The sequence below is a fragment of the Mastigoproctus giganteus genome, chromosome 11 (assembly GCF_048544385.1).
Source record: "Mastigoproctus giganteus isolate SK-2022 chromosome 11, ASM4854438v1, whole genome shotgun sequence".
NCBI lineage: Eukaryota > Metazoa > Arthropoda > Arachnida > Uropygi > Thelyphonidae > Mastigoproctus > Mastigoproctus giganteus.
The window spans coordinates 52,559,876-52,579,166 of NC_143585.1; the positions used below are offsets into that span (position 1 = coordinate 52,559,876).

Here is a 19,291-nt window from a genome sequence, read left to right on the forward strand (position 1 = left end):
ACTTCTTCTGGCTTATGATATTAAATTACAATCATTCTATTTATTTCATATAGGTAAATTACATAATAGGAATACGTGTAACCATCTAAATGCTGAAGTTGGAATTTAATTCTAAATCACACGCCTAATATCTACATGGGTAGTGACGAAGTTTATCATTTGCCCGTAATCGGCATGTAGTTTAGCAGATAAACTCCACATGTCAGCAACGCCTTTTTTTTTTTTTGCCAGACTACCTCTGAGAGATACGTTGTACCTTGATTATTCTCCGGCTCAAGTTCTGATAAAACAACAAAGGGGTATGTAACAATTGTCAAGGTGTAATCTGATTTTGGTTTGTAAGGTTCTCCAGAATTTGATTTGCTCATATGGAGACTTCAACATAATGAATTGAAAAAAGGTTACTTGGCTTTTTTCTCCTCGAAACTTGATACAGATTTTTACCTCCAACACAAGCAAACTGACCATAGAATGCATGCAGTTTTACATTCAAGCCTAGTAGAATTAGCATTCGAAATTCCACTAGGCATCACTACTGTTCTCTATTTGCATTTGTTAAATCATCGTCAGCCATGTTTTTTAAAGCATTGCATGGCTAACTAGGCAGTTATCCTTGTTGCAAATCAGCAATATGATATTAACAGAATCTTAGATTATCTCCCACCCATTTTTATGTTAGGATTAAGTTGGAAAGTTTCTCATTTTTTTTCTCGTTACTGTACACAGTTTTATGTTATTCGAAAATTATTCTGTGATACTCGCATCTGTTTAATTCATGTCCGCTTTTGATACTTACATTTTACTTATTCTAAACCTGAATACCACTTTGGGCGCAAAATTTCTCAGAACATAACGCCGGACAGAATCGCGCGACGTACAGTAGTCGACAGAACACATGAAGATAATTGAAATTCTTGTTTTAGTTATCTAAAGTTATATGATCCGTTTTCCTCTCGCCTATCTAAAGCTAACTTGTTCATTAGCTATATCTGTAAATATTATTTTATTATTATTAGCCATATGGTGTAAAGAAGCCTGAGGATTATGCTGCACCAGTCAATAAAAAAAAAAAAATTCTGAGAGAGAGAGAGGAATGATGATATCCAGCTCAGGACCCTGGGTGTTCCAAGCCCATACTCACCAGATGTGAAGCCCCCTGGGCTAATATAGCTTGCATAATGATTGATAAAAAAAAGTAACATGACGTAAACAACACGGTACACACAAGAAACAGTGCATAATGACTGTTGGGTGTTCATCGCAATGCACTCTGTTATCGAAAATTTATTTGCCCAGCGGGCGTCACTCTTCCTCCCCACATATGAGAATGGGGAAAAAATTGGGTGCACACAGTGAGAATTTCGTGTAATATAACCTATCTCTTTAATAAAGTATTTGCTATATTCGACGATCTGAGAAGGTGACAGAAAATGGGATATCATTCTGCAGAACAAAGGTACTTCTAAAACACCCACTTTACACAATACAGTTTCGTACTGTCTAATTGCCTCTGAACTGGTGCTAGGACTGCTATTTTTATTTTGTTGTTATTTTGGTTTTTTTAGGAGCATTAGCAACTAGAGCCATATTGCTCCGAGATATGCGGTGGTCATTCCTTGACCTTTCCGCATCCTCTGTATTTGGTGATGGGCTCGAACCCCGGTCTAATCAAAAAGCGTGTGCTACGCACTGCTGCTCCTTCCCACCTGGCTACGGAGGCCCCTCTAGGAATGCTAATTTTGGATTCAACTCTCGCAAATATCGTTAGTGATGTTTATAAAAATAAAAACATATTTTAAAAGGGAATATTAAAATTTAATTTCATGAGGAGAGGAAGAGCTAAAAATTTCAGAAACTTTAAACCTTCTCAATCAACAGAATTTCAAATCTGGCTCATCTTGAATATTTCTCCGAGGTACTCGCGACAGTATTAAGCAGAGTGGAAATAGGCTGGCCGGACTTTAAGGGAAGGGGGAGGAACATCGCAAATGTAGTAGTACTGGCAAATGATGCAAGCTTATATAGAATCAGCCAAAAAAAAAAAATCTCCGATCCATACCCTCCAAGAACTTGATTAGTTCTTTCTTGAACTTATCAGACTATCCACTTCCACAACAACGAATGGAAGTCTGTTCGAACAATCTGACTGAAGGCAGGCTCCTCCGTAGCCAGGTGGGAAGGAGCAGCAGTGCGTAGCACACGCTTCTTGATTAGACCGGGGTTCGAGCCCGTCACCACTAAATACGAAGGATGCGGAAAGGTCAGGGAATGACCACCGCATATCCCCGAGCAATATGGCCTTAGTTGCTAATGCTCTTAAAAATCAAATAACTAACTCTGACTGAAGGCAAACTTCTGCACATCTATCTTGCAACTTTCCTTTCCTCAACTTAAATTTATGTCCCCCTCATGTGTGTGTGTGTGTAGTCTCAGCAAGAGAAATAATGCCATTCACATTCAGCTTACTCAATCCCTTAAAGGCCTTGAACACCTCAATCAGATCTCTGCAGGTGCCTAGTCTCGAGATGCTGCAATTTGAAGAACTGAAGCCTACAATACTCAAGATGCAGCCTAACCATGCATGACCCTTTGTACAAAGGGATAATCACCTCCTTATCCCTGTTGGCAAAGTTTCTGTATGTCATTGACAAAACCCTGTGAGTTGTCCTGGTGGCACATCTGCACTGCTCAGAGAATTTCATATCTGACTGAAAAATTACCCTCCCCCAGGTCTCATTTTCTACTACCCTGAGTGTAATACCACACACTTAAATTACTCTAGAATTACTCCCATATGCAATATCTTGCATTTGTCAATGTTAAACTTCAATTGCCATTTATCAACCCATCTGCCTAACTTTTCTAGATCCTCTTGCAGTAGCATACTGTTACTGTCATTAATCACCCTGCCAACCTTTGTATCATCTGCAAACTTTGACATTAAGCCTGATATCATTAATAAATATTGAAAACAACAATGGACCCAGCACTGAACTCTAGGGACCTCCATTGATAACATTGGTCCATGAACAACAGTGCCCATTGATAACCACTACCTTCCACTCAACCATCCCTTTATCCATAGCAGTAACTTGCCCTTAATGCCGCATTAAGGTCAAGCAGTCTTTTATGGTCAACAGTATTAAAAGCCTTCTGAAATCCAAGTATAAGATATCAAAATTATTTTTTGCATCCAGTTTTCTTGGTCACTGCATTATAGTAATCTATCAGATTGGTTAGACAAGACTGCTCCTTAACAAATGCTGTGAGTGCAGTATAATTACATTTTTGTCCAAGATGGTCCTGCATTACCTTTTTAACCAGTGACTGGATTGTTTTCCTGGAACGGATGTTAACAGGTCTGTAATTATTCTTGTCACCTTTTGATCCCCTTTATGAAATGGGGATACATTCACACATCTCAAATCCATAGGGACTTCCCCTGAATTCAAGGCTGCTCTCATAATTATGGCCAAATGCTTGCTTACATCCTTTGCCTCTCTTAATTAATGATTGAATAGATCCCATCCACCCCAGGTGTCTTTGTGTTCAAGGGTTTATCTAACCCTTTGAGTTCGATAAACTTCTAGCATTCCCCATCCCCTAAGTTAACTAAAGAATTCCTCTCATGTGAATGTAGATACAAAATACCTATTCAATTTGTCAGCAACCTGAGAAGAGTCATCAACATTTAATCCATTAATATCAAGTGTCCCAAGTGATTCAATTCCTTTCATAGGCTTCTGTATCACGTAATTTATATGCTTCCCATGCACTTCATGCATTACGTCCCATTAAGTTTCAAACATCAAATTCTGATTTACATATTTCAAAGTCTGTATGACATCATTACTGTGCATTTGCAATGTATATACTGGTACAAAATTATTCATTTTGCCAGATATTTAAGTATGCTACCCACTGATCTAATCTGGTAGTATGGGTTCATAGTTCAGCTTTTTGTCTTTGCTTTGTGCGCAGACTTTCGAAGATCCGAAGTGTGCTATGTTCCGAAGATGCTGGAATTCTTATTACAATTTTTAATTTCTGAGAAATTAAAGAATAAAAAAGTATATCCCTTTAATTTTATGTATGGTGGATTAGTGGGTATACTGGTAATTTAATAAATTTCCTAGGTGGTTTGTTAAAATTCTTTGAAGTGGAGAAAAAACATGAGCACAGAAACAATAGCGAATAAAAAGTTTATTTGGGGATGTACGACTCGGGTCGGGCTTAGAATTCGGGTCCAGGTGTGAGAATTAACGTCGGGGGGGAAAAAAAAAGAGTTCTCCTTCCGTGGATTGAGAACCTGCTTTGTTGAATTTCGGGTCCTTTTCAATTCTGGGCCGGGTAGTGCATTACGCCTCCTAGTAATGATTTAACTAGTTGAGAAGTGACACTCCATTCCGCAAATTTGTTACTATTATTATAACTGTTAGCCTCTCTGTGGTGAAATTATAAATTCACTAAAATGGCTCCTATTTCTTACTCCCGCACTTTGGTCTGTTTAATTAATGGAGTTCCCTTCCAGAAGGGACTCGTGATAGTTACTTGCATAAAATCGATTCCTCAAGACCTTTCAAATGATGCAAAACTCAAGAGTAACATCAAGGACAAATTTATTGTTATAAGTGTAGTGATGTAAGGACTATTCCCCCCCCCCCCTCTAAAGTTAACACAGTAGCAGAGCCGAGATTCATTTTTATTCAATTTAACGAAGCTGGTTTTAAGGAATTACCTCGGTAACTGTTGCTAGCAATTTTTAGAGGATTAAACCGTCACTATCCTTTACCTGTACGATTAAACCTTTACACTAAAATTTTACGGTCATGTAATAATATACAGTAATATATATATAATATGTAATGTATAAGGAATGACAGGTGGCGTTGTCTGACTTCAAGCTGTATTCGTTTGTGTATTGTGGCATTTGTTTATTTTTCGTGTGTTAGTTAAACGTATTTAATAACTGGATGGCAAACCATTAAGTGCTAGTAACTGAAGGAGGAAAATGATAAACTTTAGCTATATCCAAAATCTTTGAAGTTCAAACAGGCAATTCTTCATTTTTATGAAGTGATTTGCCCTGACCAGATACTCTAATACTTCTCATACAGTATTTCAAGGTATTTTTCATTTCTTTCCTTTGTTTGGTAGCACATACTTTAATCAGTTTTACTGCTGCCTAGAAAGTTTTCGGTTTTTGGTGATAAATTTTGTAATGGCGTCCCACTTCCCTTTTTCAAGAAGCTCCTACGATCAAAGTTTTAAAACCCGTTAATGTAAATTGGTCGTGATTCTTAACTGTTTGTTCTCGCGAAGAGGTTTTAACAAATTCTTTGTACCTTAACAAAGTACAAAGAATTTTTTAAAGTACTTGTACTATGCAAATAGTTTTATAAAACATTCCGGTTAAAAAAAAAGTCTTATTTAAAGCTAGGGAGTTCGGTAAGAGAGCCCTATGAAGAAAAATAACGTGTTAGACCACCACCTAATAAAACAAAGGTGCAAGAGAATAATTTGCATCTTAACGTTTAAGGCAGCAAGCATTCCATCATCCGGACAATATGATTTAGCTGCCTTGACCGTTGAAGAGGTATTTTAAGAGAGAAACTCCCAAACCCCACGGATCGGCTCCAAGTACGTCACGGAAGAAATGGGCCGACTCGGCAGGTTTTCCCCAGTTAACTTCACTTATGGAAGAACGGCACACGCTAGACTTGCCCGAGTCTATACCCATTATTAAGCATAGGGTGAGGAAGTATGTGAAGTGGGAGGCGTGTCCCAAAATGCCATGCAGTTGAAACTGCATGATTGTCAACTTTTATAAAAGAAAAGCAGTACACATTATATATAAGCTACGCAAGAATGTTAGCAATTTTTCCATTCAACATTTTGCCAAGCAGTTAAAAATAAAGCGGCAATAATTAAAATAAATTATTCTATTAGTAACATTTTTAGTCCCCTCACCCTTGGGCTCAGCTGCCATAACTTCGCCATTGATTACTTCGGTTTGCCGCGCAATGCTTAATTCCAGACTGGGGATGGTGACCCTGATATTGATCCATAGATTTGTACTCGCATAAATACCAGTTTTTTTCCTTGGAATAAAATTTAATTTAACTTCCAAATTATTTAATGGAATAAATTTTATTTTAGCATCATTCTTGTAGATATCCGATTAATTTAAAAATGTTTTTTTTTCGCTTTGAGTATGGTAATTCTTATGTTAACTTCTGTAAGTTTTTGAAAGATTTTTCAAGCCAAAAAACAAATTTCCTGCAATTATTTACCCATTAAGCTTGGATTCAGTTTCTTTTACTTTACCAACTTCATACTTGGGAGAACAAGCGATCACAAAGGCTACATTCCAGCTTCCGTCCAGACAGCGGGCAGCCTTGACTGCACACAGGTTCACAACCATGCTACTCCTCACGTGCTAGTCGATAACAATACATCGATCTGACCGCTAGACGCTCGCTGTATGTGGGTTGCTGTTCTCCCCCCCACTCCCTGTTTTTTTTTATTTAATCTCGCCATTTTGAATTAACCATATGAATTCAAATTTCCATGTGTTTAACATCGTACTAATAAATACTAATATATTTTATTGTATGAAGTATTAAATATATTAAATCTTTAACTTCAATATTTCTTTAAGAAGCATTTTAGATTATATTTTGAAAACAGGGATAAGATTAGTCTCTTTCACCAAACGACTTTTTCATCGGCTTATTCTATTCTGTACTAAATGGTGGTTATGGAGTCAAATAACTGCACCAAGTACCAAAAGCCTCTAGATACGATCAAGATAATTGTGAACGTAATAACCGGTCATAAGTATTACTTTATAAAATAACCCTTAAAAAGGACAATTGCTGCAGTAACTGGAGATGGTAATGACTTGATTGGACAATTAAACTACTGTATTTCGGACTTCTAACTGCTTTAGGCCTAATTTTGATTGGAAACAAGAGTACAGTACTAACAGGAGGCGCCGTGGCTGAGCTTTCTCACTGTGAACTAATCGATTAACCACAAATTGGTACAATTTTGTTCCCAAGCAGCAGCAGCAGCATATAAGTAGCCTTGTTACATGCAGTATAAAGTGATTTTCTGCTCATTATCCTTTTCACTTTTTAGCGTATTCTTTTTCTTATATACAATACTTGACTTGGTAGATTCTCTCCGTTTCCCCTTGGTTACTCCCTATACGGAACAGCAAAGGTCACAGACTTTTCCCGTCTCCAAATTGGGTTACACAACAGGAAGCTGTCTTCTAAAATCTGCTTTAATACTTACATTTTTTTAGCAGCACAGTAAGAAAATCAGTTCTTTTACTAATTCTAAGATATCATAACACTTTTCAGCAAATTCCATCGAAAAATGAATTCTAAGTAAAAATTTCTGTGGACAGATGGCCTGCCTGCGATTAGCTCAATAAATCGAACACTTAGCCCCCTCCCCTCTTTGTAGCCTCCTGGCTACACCCAGAAGTAGGTCAGGGAGCGTTCAGGCCACGAACGCCAGCCTATGTTGACCCCATCTGCTCCCGAAGAATATTAACCCTTTTGCATTAGGGACAGTGTTTATATCTAATAGATATTCAGCTACATATTTTCATCAGTAGTACAGTATATTCAGAAAAGTTAACAATTTATTTGATCCTATCCTATTGTGCATGCATGGTTACAGTAATGAGTTATTTTAAATCTCCGGAACTTAGAATATTTCTTAAAGAAATATTTTTCTAAAAGGTATATTCATCTCTAAATATCTTATTTTTAGATACTTAAATTTAAAACTAAGTAAAATTTCAAAGATACGCTTAAATTTCTTTCCGAAATGTAAGAATAAGAGCAAATTTACATTTGTGGAGCTACCCAAAAGTTTCTTGTACATTAATGTCTTTTTTATTCATTAATTTGTTTCACGGACGTAATCCGAAACCAAATAATGCAAAATTTCCTTGCATGTCATGATTCGTTCTACTACTGAAATAAAAAGTAATATGGCACCCAGTGGCAAATTCTTGTTTATATCAGCCGTTATGAAAGAACGCAATAAAATACGATGCCGTGTGTGTGTGTGTGTGTGTGTGTCGTGCTATAGGTATACAAACCTCTAACGTGCATATTAATGTGTGTTAGCATGAGTACTGATGCCGAAATCTTTAATTCCGCATTCTTATAAACAGAAATTAAACAATATTGTACATTTCCATGATTTTATTTCATGATCTTCAGGAACACATTCCGAACTGTGATACATAGTTCAGAATGTGTGATGCTAATGAAGACTCAAAGTCGGGAACGGCTGATATAATTTTAGTTCGCACACTTGGCGATCAGTTTGAGTTCTCCAAGGAAAAAATGGGTCGACCTCGAGATCTTTCCGACGTCGATGGTGGAATGATTGTGGGAACAAGACGTGCAGGTGCCAGTATCTCCATAACAGCCAACATGGTTAGGCGCTCCCATCCTATTGTCACGAGTCTACAGTGACTGGAGCAACAGCAGTCGAACGTGGGACAGCCGTGTGTTTGACGGCCGTAGGGAGCATCGTGTCTCGTGACGCAGCACAGAGGCCCAGCCAACCACTATGTAGGGACAGCAAGACCAGTAACCATATGGACTTTTGTGTATTCTGTCAAGCGGTACTGTGGTTCCCCCAACTCCGCATATTCACATGAACTATACGCCAGTCATTACTTCGTATAGGCTATGGCAGTTGACAACTCTCACGGGCACCCATGCTCAAAAGTAACTGCGCCTTGCCTAGTCTGAAATCCGTTTCTGACTCCATGCTGATGATCTTCTCATTAAGAGAAAGCAATATGAAGCCATGGCACCTGGTGTTATTCGGTAGGCTAGAGGGGGTGGTGTTTATGGTTTGGGTCTATTAATCAAGCTCGATGGGAACGCCTACTTTTCTATCTTGGCCAACCAATTACGTCCCTTCATGATGACAATGTATCCAGACAGCTTTGCCACAAGGCCTAGCTGATTGCTAACTGCTTTCAGGAACATGACAATGAATTCTCCGTTCTTCCATGGCCTGCCAACTCATTCGATCTTAACCCAATTGAGCATGTTTGGGACCTCCTGGAAAAGGACATTCGATGCTCGGTCATCCATCTGACAATGTGTTGGCATTAATAAACCCATTGTGCAACTCATGGGTAGCACCACCACAGAATACCCTGCAATGCCTTTTGGAGTCCATGCCAAGGCTTGTTCCAGCTGTATTATGGGCAAAGGGTGGCCCCACGAAGTATTAGGAAGATGGTTCTAATGCAAATCATTAGCAACATCTGTGTATATGGACTGAGAATCATGGAAATTGAAGCTATTGTATTTTATAACACCAACACATGAACAATTGAATATAGCTGTCTTATGTTTTCATCCGGCTTAATTCTTCTAATTCGGTTTTCTAAACTTAATACCATATTCTGGCCTATATTGACCTCTTTTCTAGCACTCGAAAAGAAAACAACCTAATAAAACAACTCCCTATGGATTACATTGAATTTTTCTGCCTGACGAAGAAATGTTTGGATTTAAAAAAGCAACAATGTAAAAATATTTACTAGACCTGTTGTGCAACTCATGGCTAGCACTACCACAGAATACCCTTCAACGCCTTTTGGAGTCCATGCCAAGACGTGTTCCGGCTGTACAAAATTTGTATTATGGGCAAAAGGTAGCACCACGAGGTATTAGGAAGGTGTTGCTAATGCAAATCATTAGCAACATCTGTGTATATGTAATAAATTATAAATATATTAATTCGTATGTTGAAGGTGCGTTTGTTTTTTTCTTTCCCGTAAGCGAATGTCCCTTACTGGAACCGTTTGATTTATGCCAAACATTTCTTGAATTGATTTTTCACTTGTCCTCCCAGAGCAGATTTCATAAGCCCCAAAAAGTAGGCTTTTTTTTCTTTAAATTCAAATTAACCTTTTGAGCATCATTGAGTTTTCTTTTTCCTTTTAGGTTCGCTCTGCAGGGACCTGTATTACGGATATTTTTAGGATCCAAAAATTTCAGTGTTGCTCATTGCAGTATAGTGAAGTTCACGTAGCACAAGACTACAGCAATAATCAGTTGCCTTCGTATTACTCTTCCATCTATATCACAAATTCAGATGTCTGAATTGAAATGACTAGTTATACATTTTTGAAAACTGTTACTGAACGTGTACCGTATATTGTTAAAACTTTGCCATGTTTGGTTTAGTAAATGAACAGCAAACACGTGCTTAAATTTTGAGAAACCCATTTTCGTATAGCTTAACTTTACTTTCCCTAACAGTTTCAGTGACTTGACCCAGCAGGGGGCGGCGAGACGAGAGGAAATAAGAACCAGTATAGTAATTATAGCCCATCTTCCCCACGAGAATTTAACCTTGGTTTCCCAATGTGTAGGGTAGCATTTGGCCAAATCTGATCGCATGGGTTTTTGATTTGGCCCGTATAGGGAATCTTTGCGATCCTTATATTAAATGCTCTCTATAATAAAGATGATGACAGCTGGAATTATAAACATTCTAACAGTTAAACTATTTTCTATTACACTCAGTTGGCCATATTTTTCTGAGTAAGTCTGTTTTGAGAACTTGCGTAGTCTGTCAATTATTAACCTTGGATTGGTTAGTACTTTTACTCTTTTTCCTGTTATAATAATTAGCTGGCCTTCCTGGTATAAGGTGACATCACGTCCAAAAATTCCAACTCTTGCTTTTTCCAAACTGCAGTATGACAGTGTCAAGAATTTTAAGCGCTGGGATGAAAACAAATGCCGTCTCCCTCGTTTGGTTTGGTTTTGATTTTATTGGCGCATTAGCTACTAAGGCTATAATGCGCCACGTCTCCCTCTGCACTACATGAAATGGTCCTATAATACCATTCACGTTGCCACTTCCAAAAGTGGAGTATGAATGCGATCGCCATAAGGCTTTCCAACTTGTGACGTTACGAGAGGCATTTGAAAAGTTCGGCGCCTCAGTATGAAGGATTTTTTCGAAGAGTCTAACATGTTATTAATCAAAATAGTTCTCTTTGGAGACAATACACTATCCACCGATGCTGCAGTTGCATTGATTCCAGCTGCGAATAAAGTTCTCTTTTAGGCTTTCAGGAATGCGGCAATGACGTCACCGGCTATGAGAAAATGGATGCCAGCCAAGTATTTTTTCAGATTAGAAAATAGGCAAGTCCGATGGTGCTAGATTTGGTAAATATGGGGGATGGTCCAAGACTTCAAATCCGCATTCATGCAGGCAGTCATCGCGATGACAGACTAGTAAGTAGGTACATTGTTCTGGTCGAATAAGACCCCATTTGCTGAGTTTTCTCAGCGTTTGTCTTTGTTTTTACGCAAATGCCTCACAGGGTCTCTATAATATGCCCCCTGTGATTGTCTGGCCTTTCTGAAGGTAAGCCACTGTCAACGCTCCATCAGTATAACAAAAAAAAAAGAAAAAAAAGGCCATTACCTTGCCAACAGAAGGAATCAACTTGTCTTCTTTGGAGGGGAAGAGGAGCCGTGTTTTTACTGTTGGGACTGCTCTATTGTCTCTGGCAGAAAGTGATAGACCCATGTCAAATCCATGGTTACAAACCTTGTGAAGAAATTTGCTGGATCTGCTTGAAAACAATGCAAATGTTCACTTGATTTGATTATTAGTGTGCATTTTTATCTGCTATCAGCAACTTTGGGACCAATCATGCCGATACCTTTTTACATAATGAGAGCCTGTTTGTTTTTTTGTGGTTCAGACGAGATGCCCAAGACGATGGCAATGTACCGAACTGTCACTCGTCGATCACTTATCAGATCATACACACTGTCAACTACTTCTAGAGTTATGGGTGTTTCAGGTCTTCCACAGCGTGTGTTATATTCCAGGCTCTCCTTCCTTCGTTTAAATTCTGCTTCCCACTTAACCATGGAAGGAAGGAGCAGCCTCCCCATTGTCGTTACCATATCCTCATGAATTGCGATTGTCGTTAGTTCCTCTCCCGCCCTCCCCAGTATTTGACTGCACAGTGACTGATTTTGAATACTTTCCACAAATCTTTTACTTCAGGACCTGTAACAAAAATGAGGTTATTTTAGTTGCATGAAACTTGATGGGTTACTATTTTAAGTGTTATGCATTAAGTACAGGAATTTCACACTGTCACTACCTTTTCATACCCAGGCTACGAACTTTTCACACGACGCTCGTATATTCTGAATATCGTATACAGTCACCGTAATGACACTTGAAAAATTAGGAATATTTTAATTTTATGTGCCCAAGTCTAATTAATAGAAATGTCTGAATGGGGTATGAATTAAAGTTTTAAAATAACGTCGTATAATTATTCGAATGTCTTTGTCAACAATCTCGTATTGGTGAGACACTACTGCTTCAGTGAACACGCCCAAAACATCAAAATGAAAAAAAAAAATAATAATAAATAAATAAAATAATAGAAAATCAGTACTACGTTAATTGGTCATCTTGGTGTTGAATACCTTCATCAGATGGACAGCCTGGTTGGTGTTAATATGGTAGACCTCTGGACTATGCCAATATTTATGGATACGAAGGAGGAAAGTAAAAGTGAGTGAAATCCATGACATAAAGCAAACATTCCCAACCGGTGTATTGCAATGATGGGTCCAGCTTTTAAAGGGAGTGCGATTTAATGATGATGATGATGATTAAGTTAATATGAAATTCGAGTTTGTCTCAAATGTTTAAGCCCCACAACTGAGTTTTGCTTATTGTAGGCTTCTACTCTCATAACCTATGATCGACATAACTCAGTACAGGGCACCATTGAATATAAAGTAGTTAATTCTGGATATCATGATGATTCCTGCTATATTTTAATGCTAGCAGTGAGTTTAGGTTTATTCCTGTAATTTCTTTTTCTTTTACTGTTGATCATGAAAAGAGAAAGACGCAATCTTACGATCATCAGTGAGTCTCCTACAGTTGCAGTAGAAGAATTGAGGGCTGCGATAGCAGTAGAACAAAAACTTATTCTTGGTTTTTTGCTCTAATTCTAACTATCTGCAATGGAAAATTTGTGGCAAAGAAAAGGAAGTTAGATAACAAGAGTGTTGATGCTTGTCTGCTTTGATCAGTTATTTTTCGTCTATTTCTACGAAGGAATATTATTGGGTAGTGATGCTTTACTATTCTTCCACATATCCCTATAATACATCAAATCTTAGTCCTGTGGAAATGGAAGAACTTGTCGGTTATCTTGCGACATAACTTTTTTTAATGAAATTGTATGATCTTTATCTGTGGTTTGGCTATCCTTGGAAGAAGAATATCCTGCAATATCTGGAAGAGCTTTCAATATTTTTTTTTATCTTCAACTTCGCAAGAATGCATTTTTGACCATGAAACACAAGGCAGTCATGCAAGATACGGAAGAAGATTCCAGTGTCTGCCTATCTACTGTCAGGTTTGGATTCATTGCCGGATTTAGTCTGTTGCAAAGTTTCTCCAGGCCCTCGACGCTTGGTGACTTGTAGTAACTGGGCTACTTCGTTCCTGTAAATCCGGCCTCGACAAGATTTGAGGATGCCCATCAGTAACAGGTCTCCCATTAATGTTAATGATATTCGTATCATATTTTTTGTAATATTAAATTTTTATGATTAAAATAAATTAAAGATGATCAGGTGCGAATTTGTTTTCAAAGTAAAACTATTTAATTTGCATTAATATTTTATGGCAGAAAGTCTTAAACTGTGTAAGATTCAAAATATGAATACCTCTTGGTACTTACACGTTCACTGAGAAGCCAAAATAGCTGCGAAACAGTGCTGTCCGAGTGATGGTACTGAACTAAAAATAACAGCAGTCTTCTCTAATGGAGAAGCATTACTTACTTGAAGTACAAAGAGGGCAACTCAATGTGAAGGATTTCACAATATGACTTTACAATAATGATGCCACTGTACAAACTTCGGTTTGTTCAAAAATAAAATTAAACTATGTAGTAATAATGCAAATACAGTAACTAATGTCATTTAATTTGCATTAAAAGAATTTCAACAATTTTATGAGAATTATAAACGGAATTGAGCGGATCCGACTCAGTTCGGCGCTAAAGGAAAATGGCTGGCAGCTACTTTTATTTAAAAAAAAAAAAATGATTTCATGGAGGGAAAAAATGCAGCGACCCACCCTCGTATACACTAATATCACGAGATGCTGAAGTGTATAGTATATACTTGTAGAACAGTAACAACTCCTTAATTCTTCCAATTAAAGATTAATTACTGATTCATAATCTGAGGCCTATTTGAAGAAAAAAGATTAATTACATAATATTTCAGTAAAGTAACAAAGTTTCTCATCAGTTTTTAACAGATCTTATTACTGTACACTCTTAAATATGCTGTCTTCATTTCACATGTATCCACTTCCACATTATCTTCTAGATGTCTGTTCTGTAACCAACTCATTTTCGTTGACTGGCCTACGTAGGTAACTTCACTCAAGCATTTGTTTTCTACATTAGTTTTTCCCATCTAGTCTTATCCATTCATTTATATTATTATTTTTTATTCTGTACTGCCATCGGAACCAGTGGAAGAACTGCATTTTAACTGTTTATTGTAGTTAGCATGAAGACGTAACAGTAAACAGGCTATGCATGTTTTTTTTTTTTTTTGTGGCTGCATATGGTCTTTATCTCGCACTGTGCATACTCATGTTCGCATACGTGATCTTTTGAGTGATCTGTAAATTGATATGCATTGCCTATCCGTTTTTAATTGGTCAACACCATTTATATACGGTATAGTTATTTTCAGACGTTTGGCTTTTCAGTAATACTGTTGATCAAATTCTTATTTTTCATTTTGCTTGCTAATAGCATTCTCTCGTTTTTCTAGATCACAATTTGTTAAAATGCGTTTCTTTTTAATTTTCTTTCAATGTTCTCATTATTGCATACATTAAAGACCGTGTGACAAGGATTCATTAGTTTCTCTGATTTGGTGAGTTTTTCTGATCATTTGTATTGCTATCTTATCAACTTTAGGAACATTTTGTTAAACATTGAGCAATTAGTAACCAATTATGCTGTGTGGAAGGATTCATATAACACTTAGTTTTGTTAAAGCTCATTCCATTCTAAGGATTCAGCCTTTATCTCGAAAACAAAAGTGCTTACTTCAGAGCCAATTGCTTAGTAAGAACAAAACTAGGAGATAATCACTGTACTAGATTAGTGATATTGCTGAAATCTTTCCAGGTAGTGTCGAGCAGTATTTTCCTGTTTGCATTCTAGCGTTTATTCTTTGTAATTTTAATTTTTATAGTTAATGTAGATTGAGTTTTATAGTGTGGTTAAAAGTACATTTTTTTTTTAAGAGTAATTTGGGGCGTTATAATAAATTAGTAATTAATAATTTCATTGATTGATGAAAATAGTTGGTTTACGTAATCAGATTATTTAATTATCTAATGATATAGATAGCTGATGAAGAATCAGTTACTTTCATAAATAGTACATGATAAAATTTTATCAAGGTTGATAGTAGTTAATCTAGATTCCTTTTTTTTTTTCTGCTCTGCGCCTTTGCCCTAAATATAGTTCTCGAAAATATAATCCTTATTTGGCACATAATTCAGATACTGTACTTAGGTCATTGATAGCAAGTATATGCCCATAAAAGAGAGTATGCTGTCATGTTATTGCGCAACAACTTGTCCTTGAGTACAATATCTGTTTATTAACCTCCTCATACCTTTTACGGTCTGGATAAGACAAGGGTAGATTTCTACGTAACGAGTGTAAAGTTGAGTGCTAGAGATCACAAATTATCTGATGCGAATGTAACCATTAGATATAAAAGGTATGCTAAGAATGGTTGATTTGGAAAACGCTTTTAAAATTATGAAAAACAAGCGGGATTTGCAAATCATGTCTTTAATTGCCAATTGAATCAAGAGGTAACGCTCTTTCCGAGGTAAGACAATGTTTGATACACATGATACTTTATGCAAATTAAGTCCGACAATTATCAATTAACCTCAGATAAAACACTTTTATTCATGCATTTACCAAAACGTCGCTAAGTGATCAGTGAGGTCAAGTAAGGGGTGCACAGGAGGTGAGTTAATCTATTGACTTGGAATTTGGTACAATGGTTTCGAAGAATAATAATACGTAGTATAAGAATATTCTAAACAAGTCTGAAATTTTGAAAATGATTGAAGCTGCTGTTGCAAACTTATGTAGCGTTTCTCTGGATTAGAGGAGGGGACATGGAATCAGAATTTGTCCTGAAATCTTTCCAGGGACCAACAAAACGTATGCTGAAAATTTGATGTCGCTCCAATGGTTCCTTATCGACTAATGTGGTAGATGACTTTCATCAACCGGTGAAATACCACCACTTTGCTTATTGGAGGCTTGAAGTGGTGAAACCCATGTTTAGTCTCTAGAGCAAAGTTTCCGGCATCCCCCCCCTCCCCCATACTTCTCCTTCAACCCATGCACGGTACTAAGTACTATAGGTTTTGACACCTTTCGTGTTTGGGGTTTTCATAAAAAAAAAATGTAATTTCTCAAACATAATATCTAATATTTTAGATAAATATTTTGTCTAATTTAGATAAATGTTCCCCCATACTTATCTAATATTTTAGATAAGTATGGGGAACATTGCCCTATTTTTGTATTAAATTTTAGTGAAACTTGGGATGACTTGACAGGTCTTTCTAAAAGAAAGGATCAAATTTAAAATTTCACGAATCCATCCACTGAGTCGTATGCGGACGATGGATGGACATTGATGAACACAATAAGTCCTTTACGCATTTCCACTAAATGTTGGCAGATGAAAAGCGAACGAATTATTTATTCATTTTAATAGCATCCACACATCGATACAGTCCAATAGACAAATATATACGGAATTCTCAATTAACTTCAAGTCTGAGTAATGTGCAGTACGTCATAAATGTACATGTAATCCTAGACTGAATGGTTTCTCTAAACACAAATCTAGGATATTTGTTATACTCAATTTGTAACGAGTTTCTTTTGCCACTTAAATTTCAATGGCAAGTTCTGCAATTTATTCTTTAGTATTAGTAGTGGCAAATGATGCAAGGAAGAAATCTCAAACAGCGTTAGCCCTGGCCGGTCACAGGATCAGAGGAGTGTACAAGATACTGGTACAAAGTCTTGTTTTCTATTTCTTCATCTGTACTGGATTTTCGAGCGCCGTATGCTTTCTATTTTAGTATTGGTAGTGGAAGATAATGCAAGAAAACAAGCTTAGAGGCCGCCGTAGCCTAGTGGTCAGGCACGCGGGTGCATAAGTGACCTTGGGTGCATACGTGCCTTGAGTGACCGGGGTTCAAGCCCGTGACTACTGAATACAGGGCTGGTTCTTGTATTCTGTCTATCTTGTGACCTCCTTTGACCGTTTAGTTGTCCCGGAGTATAAACAGAATTTATTTATTTTTATTTTATACAGCATCAGTTAAAAAAAAAAAAAAAATTCCATTTCACCTATCCAGTCCCTACAATAGTTTGTCTAGTTCTTCCTTGAATTTATTTAAGCTATCCACTTCCACAACAACAGATGGAAGTTTGTTCCAGCAAACAACTACCTGCTGGCTATAAGCAAACTTCTGCACATCTGTTCTGCAACCATTCTTCCTCAATTTGAATGTATGCTCCCACGTAAATGAGGGGGGCATACATTCAGATTCGTCCTCAGATGAATCCCATCAGCACTGAGCTTGCTCACTCCATTCAAAGACAAGTACCTCAATCAGATCACCTTGCAGGTCCACTCTCCAGACGCTGCAGTTTGCAGAACTGAAGCCATTCGTGCAGAGCCGGATTTAAACTTCTTGTGACCCTAAGCTATAGCATGTATGAGGTCCTTCACCGGTTCACTATGACAATATTAAAAAAAATAATGTGGAGCGAGGCCTCTTGTAATATGAGGCCCTAAACTGTAGCTTGTTTAGCTTATGTGTAAATCGGGCCCTGCTTCCGTGGCAAGCACACCCCTTTGTTCCCTCTCACCAACCTAGTTGCCTTTTTCTGTGCCACAAGAGGTTTAAATCCGGCTCTGCACGAATGGCTTCAGTTTTGCAACTATGCATTCGTTCCAGCAACTATATATCCTTTCTAAAGTGAGGCCCCCAGACTTGTATGCAGTACTCAAGATGTAGCCTGACCATTGCCTTATACAGTGGGATAATCATTTTAACCTTGCTAGCAAAATTCCTGTGTATCATTGACAAAACATCATGAGCTATCCTTACAGCCTGTCTGCACAGCTCGGAGAACTTCATATCTGACTGCACCATTACCCCCAGGTCTTTTTCCTTTTCTGCTACCCTGAGTGTAGTACCAGTCTGTATGTTACTCTGGGGTTACATCTACCCATATGTAGTACGTTGCTTTTTTTTTTTTTCCAAGGTTAAATTTCAATTGTCATTTCTCAGCAGATCTGCCTAAATTTTCTAGATCCTGTTACCGTTATTAACCACCTTGCCAAAACCTTTGTGTAATCTGCAAATTTAGACAGTAAGCCTGATATGCCTTCATTAACATCGTTAATAAATATAGAAAACAGCCACTATCTTCTCCCACTTATCCAAAGCAGTAACTTACCCTTAATGCCACACTGCTCCAATTTGTACGACCGTCTTATGTGCAACAGTATCAAAAGCTTTCCTGAAATCCAAGCATAGGATATAATTTTTTTGCATACAGTTCCTTTGTCACTGCCTCATAGTATCCAATCAAATTGATCATACAAGATTTCCGTCTAACAAGCCCATGCTATGACTGAAGTATAACTGCCTCCTGCATTACTTATTCAACCATTATCGACTTCATTATTTTCCCTGAACAGAAATTAAGCTGACAGGTCTGTAATTACTTATGTCACCCTTTAATCCCCTTTGTGAATTGGGGATAATTCGCATATTTCCAGCCGAAATGGACTTTCCTTTGAATCCAAAGATTCTTTCATAATCATGAATAAGGGTTTGCTTACTTTCCTTAATCTAATTGGATAGATCCAACTACAATAGGCGCTTAACTTCAACAATACCTCTTCCACTTTCCTCTCAGTTATCACAATCATTTAGCTGCCTGTTAGATTTTGAACTTCTGGAATTCCCCTCAATAAAGAATTCGTGCAAGAATGCAGATGCAAAATACTTATTCAGTTTGTCAGCAACCCGGACGGGGATCCTCAACGGTTAAACCATGGTCGTTGTGGACCAATGT

General features: G+C 37.4%; 1 protein-coding gene across 4 annotated transcripts in view; it reads left to right on the forward strand.

The window, feature by feature from the left end:
- LOC150078009 (uncharacterized) overlaps window positions 1-19,291 on the forward strand; it is an 85,981-nt gene that overhangs the window by 15,145 nt on the left and 51,545 nt on the right. The gene's annotated exons all lie outside the window — the stretch shown is intronic.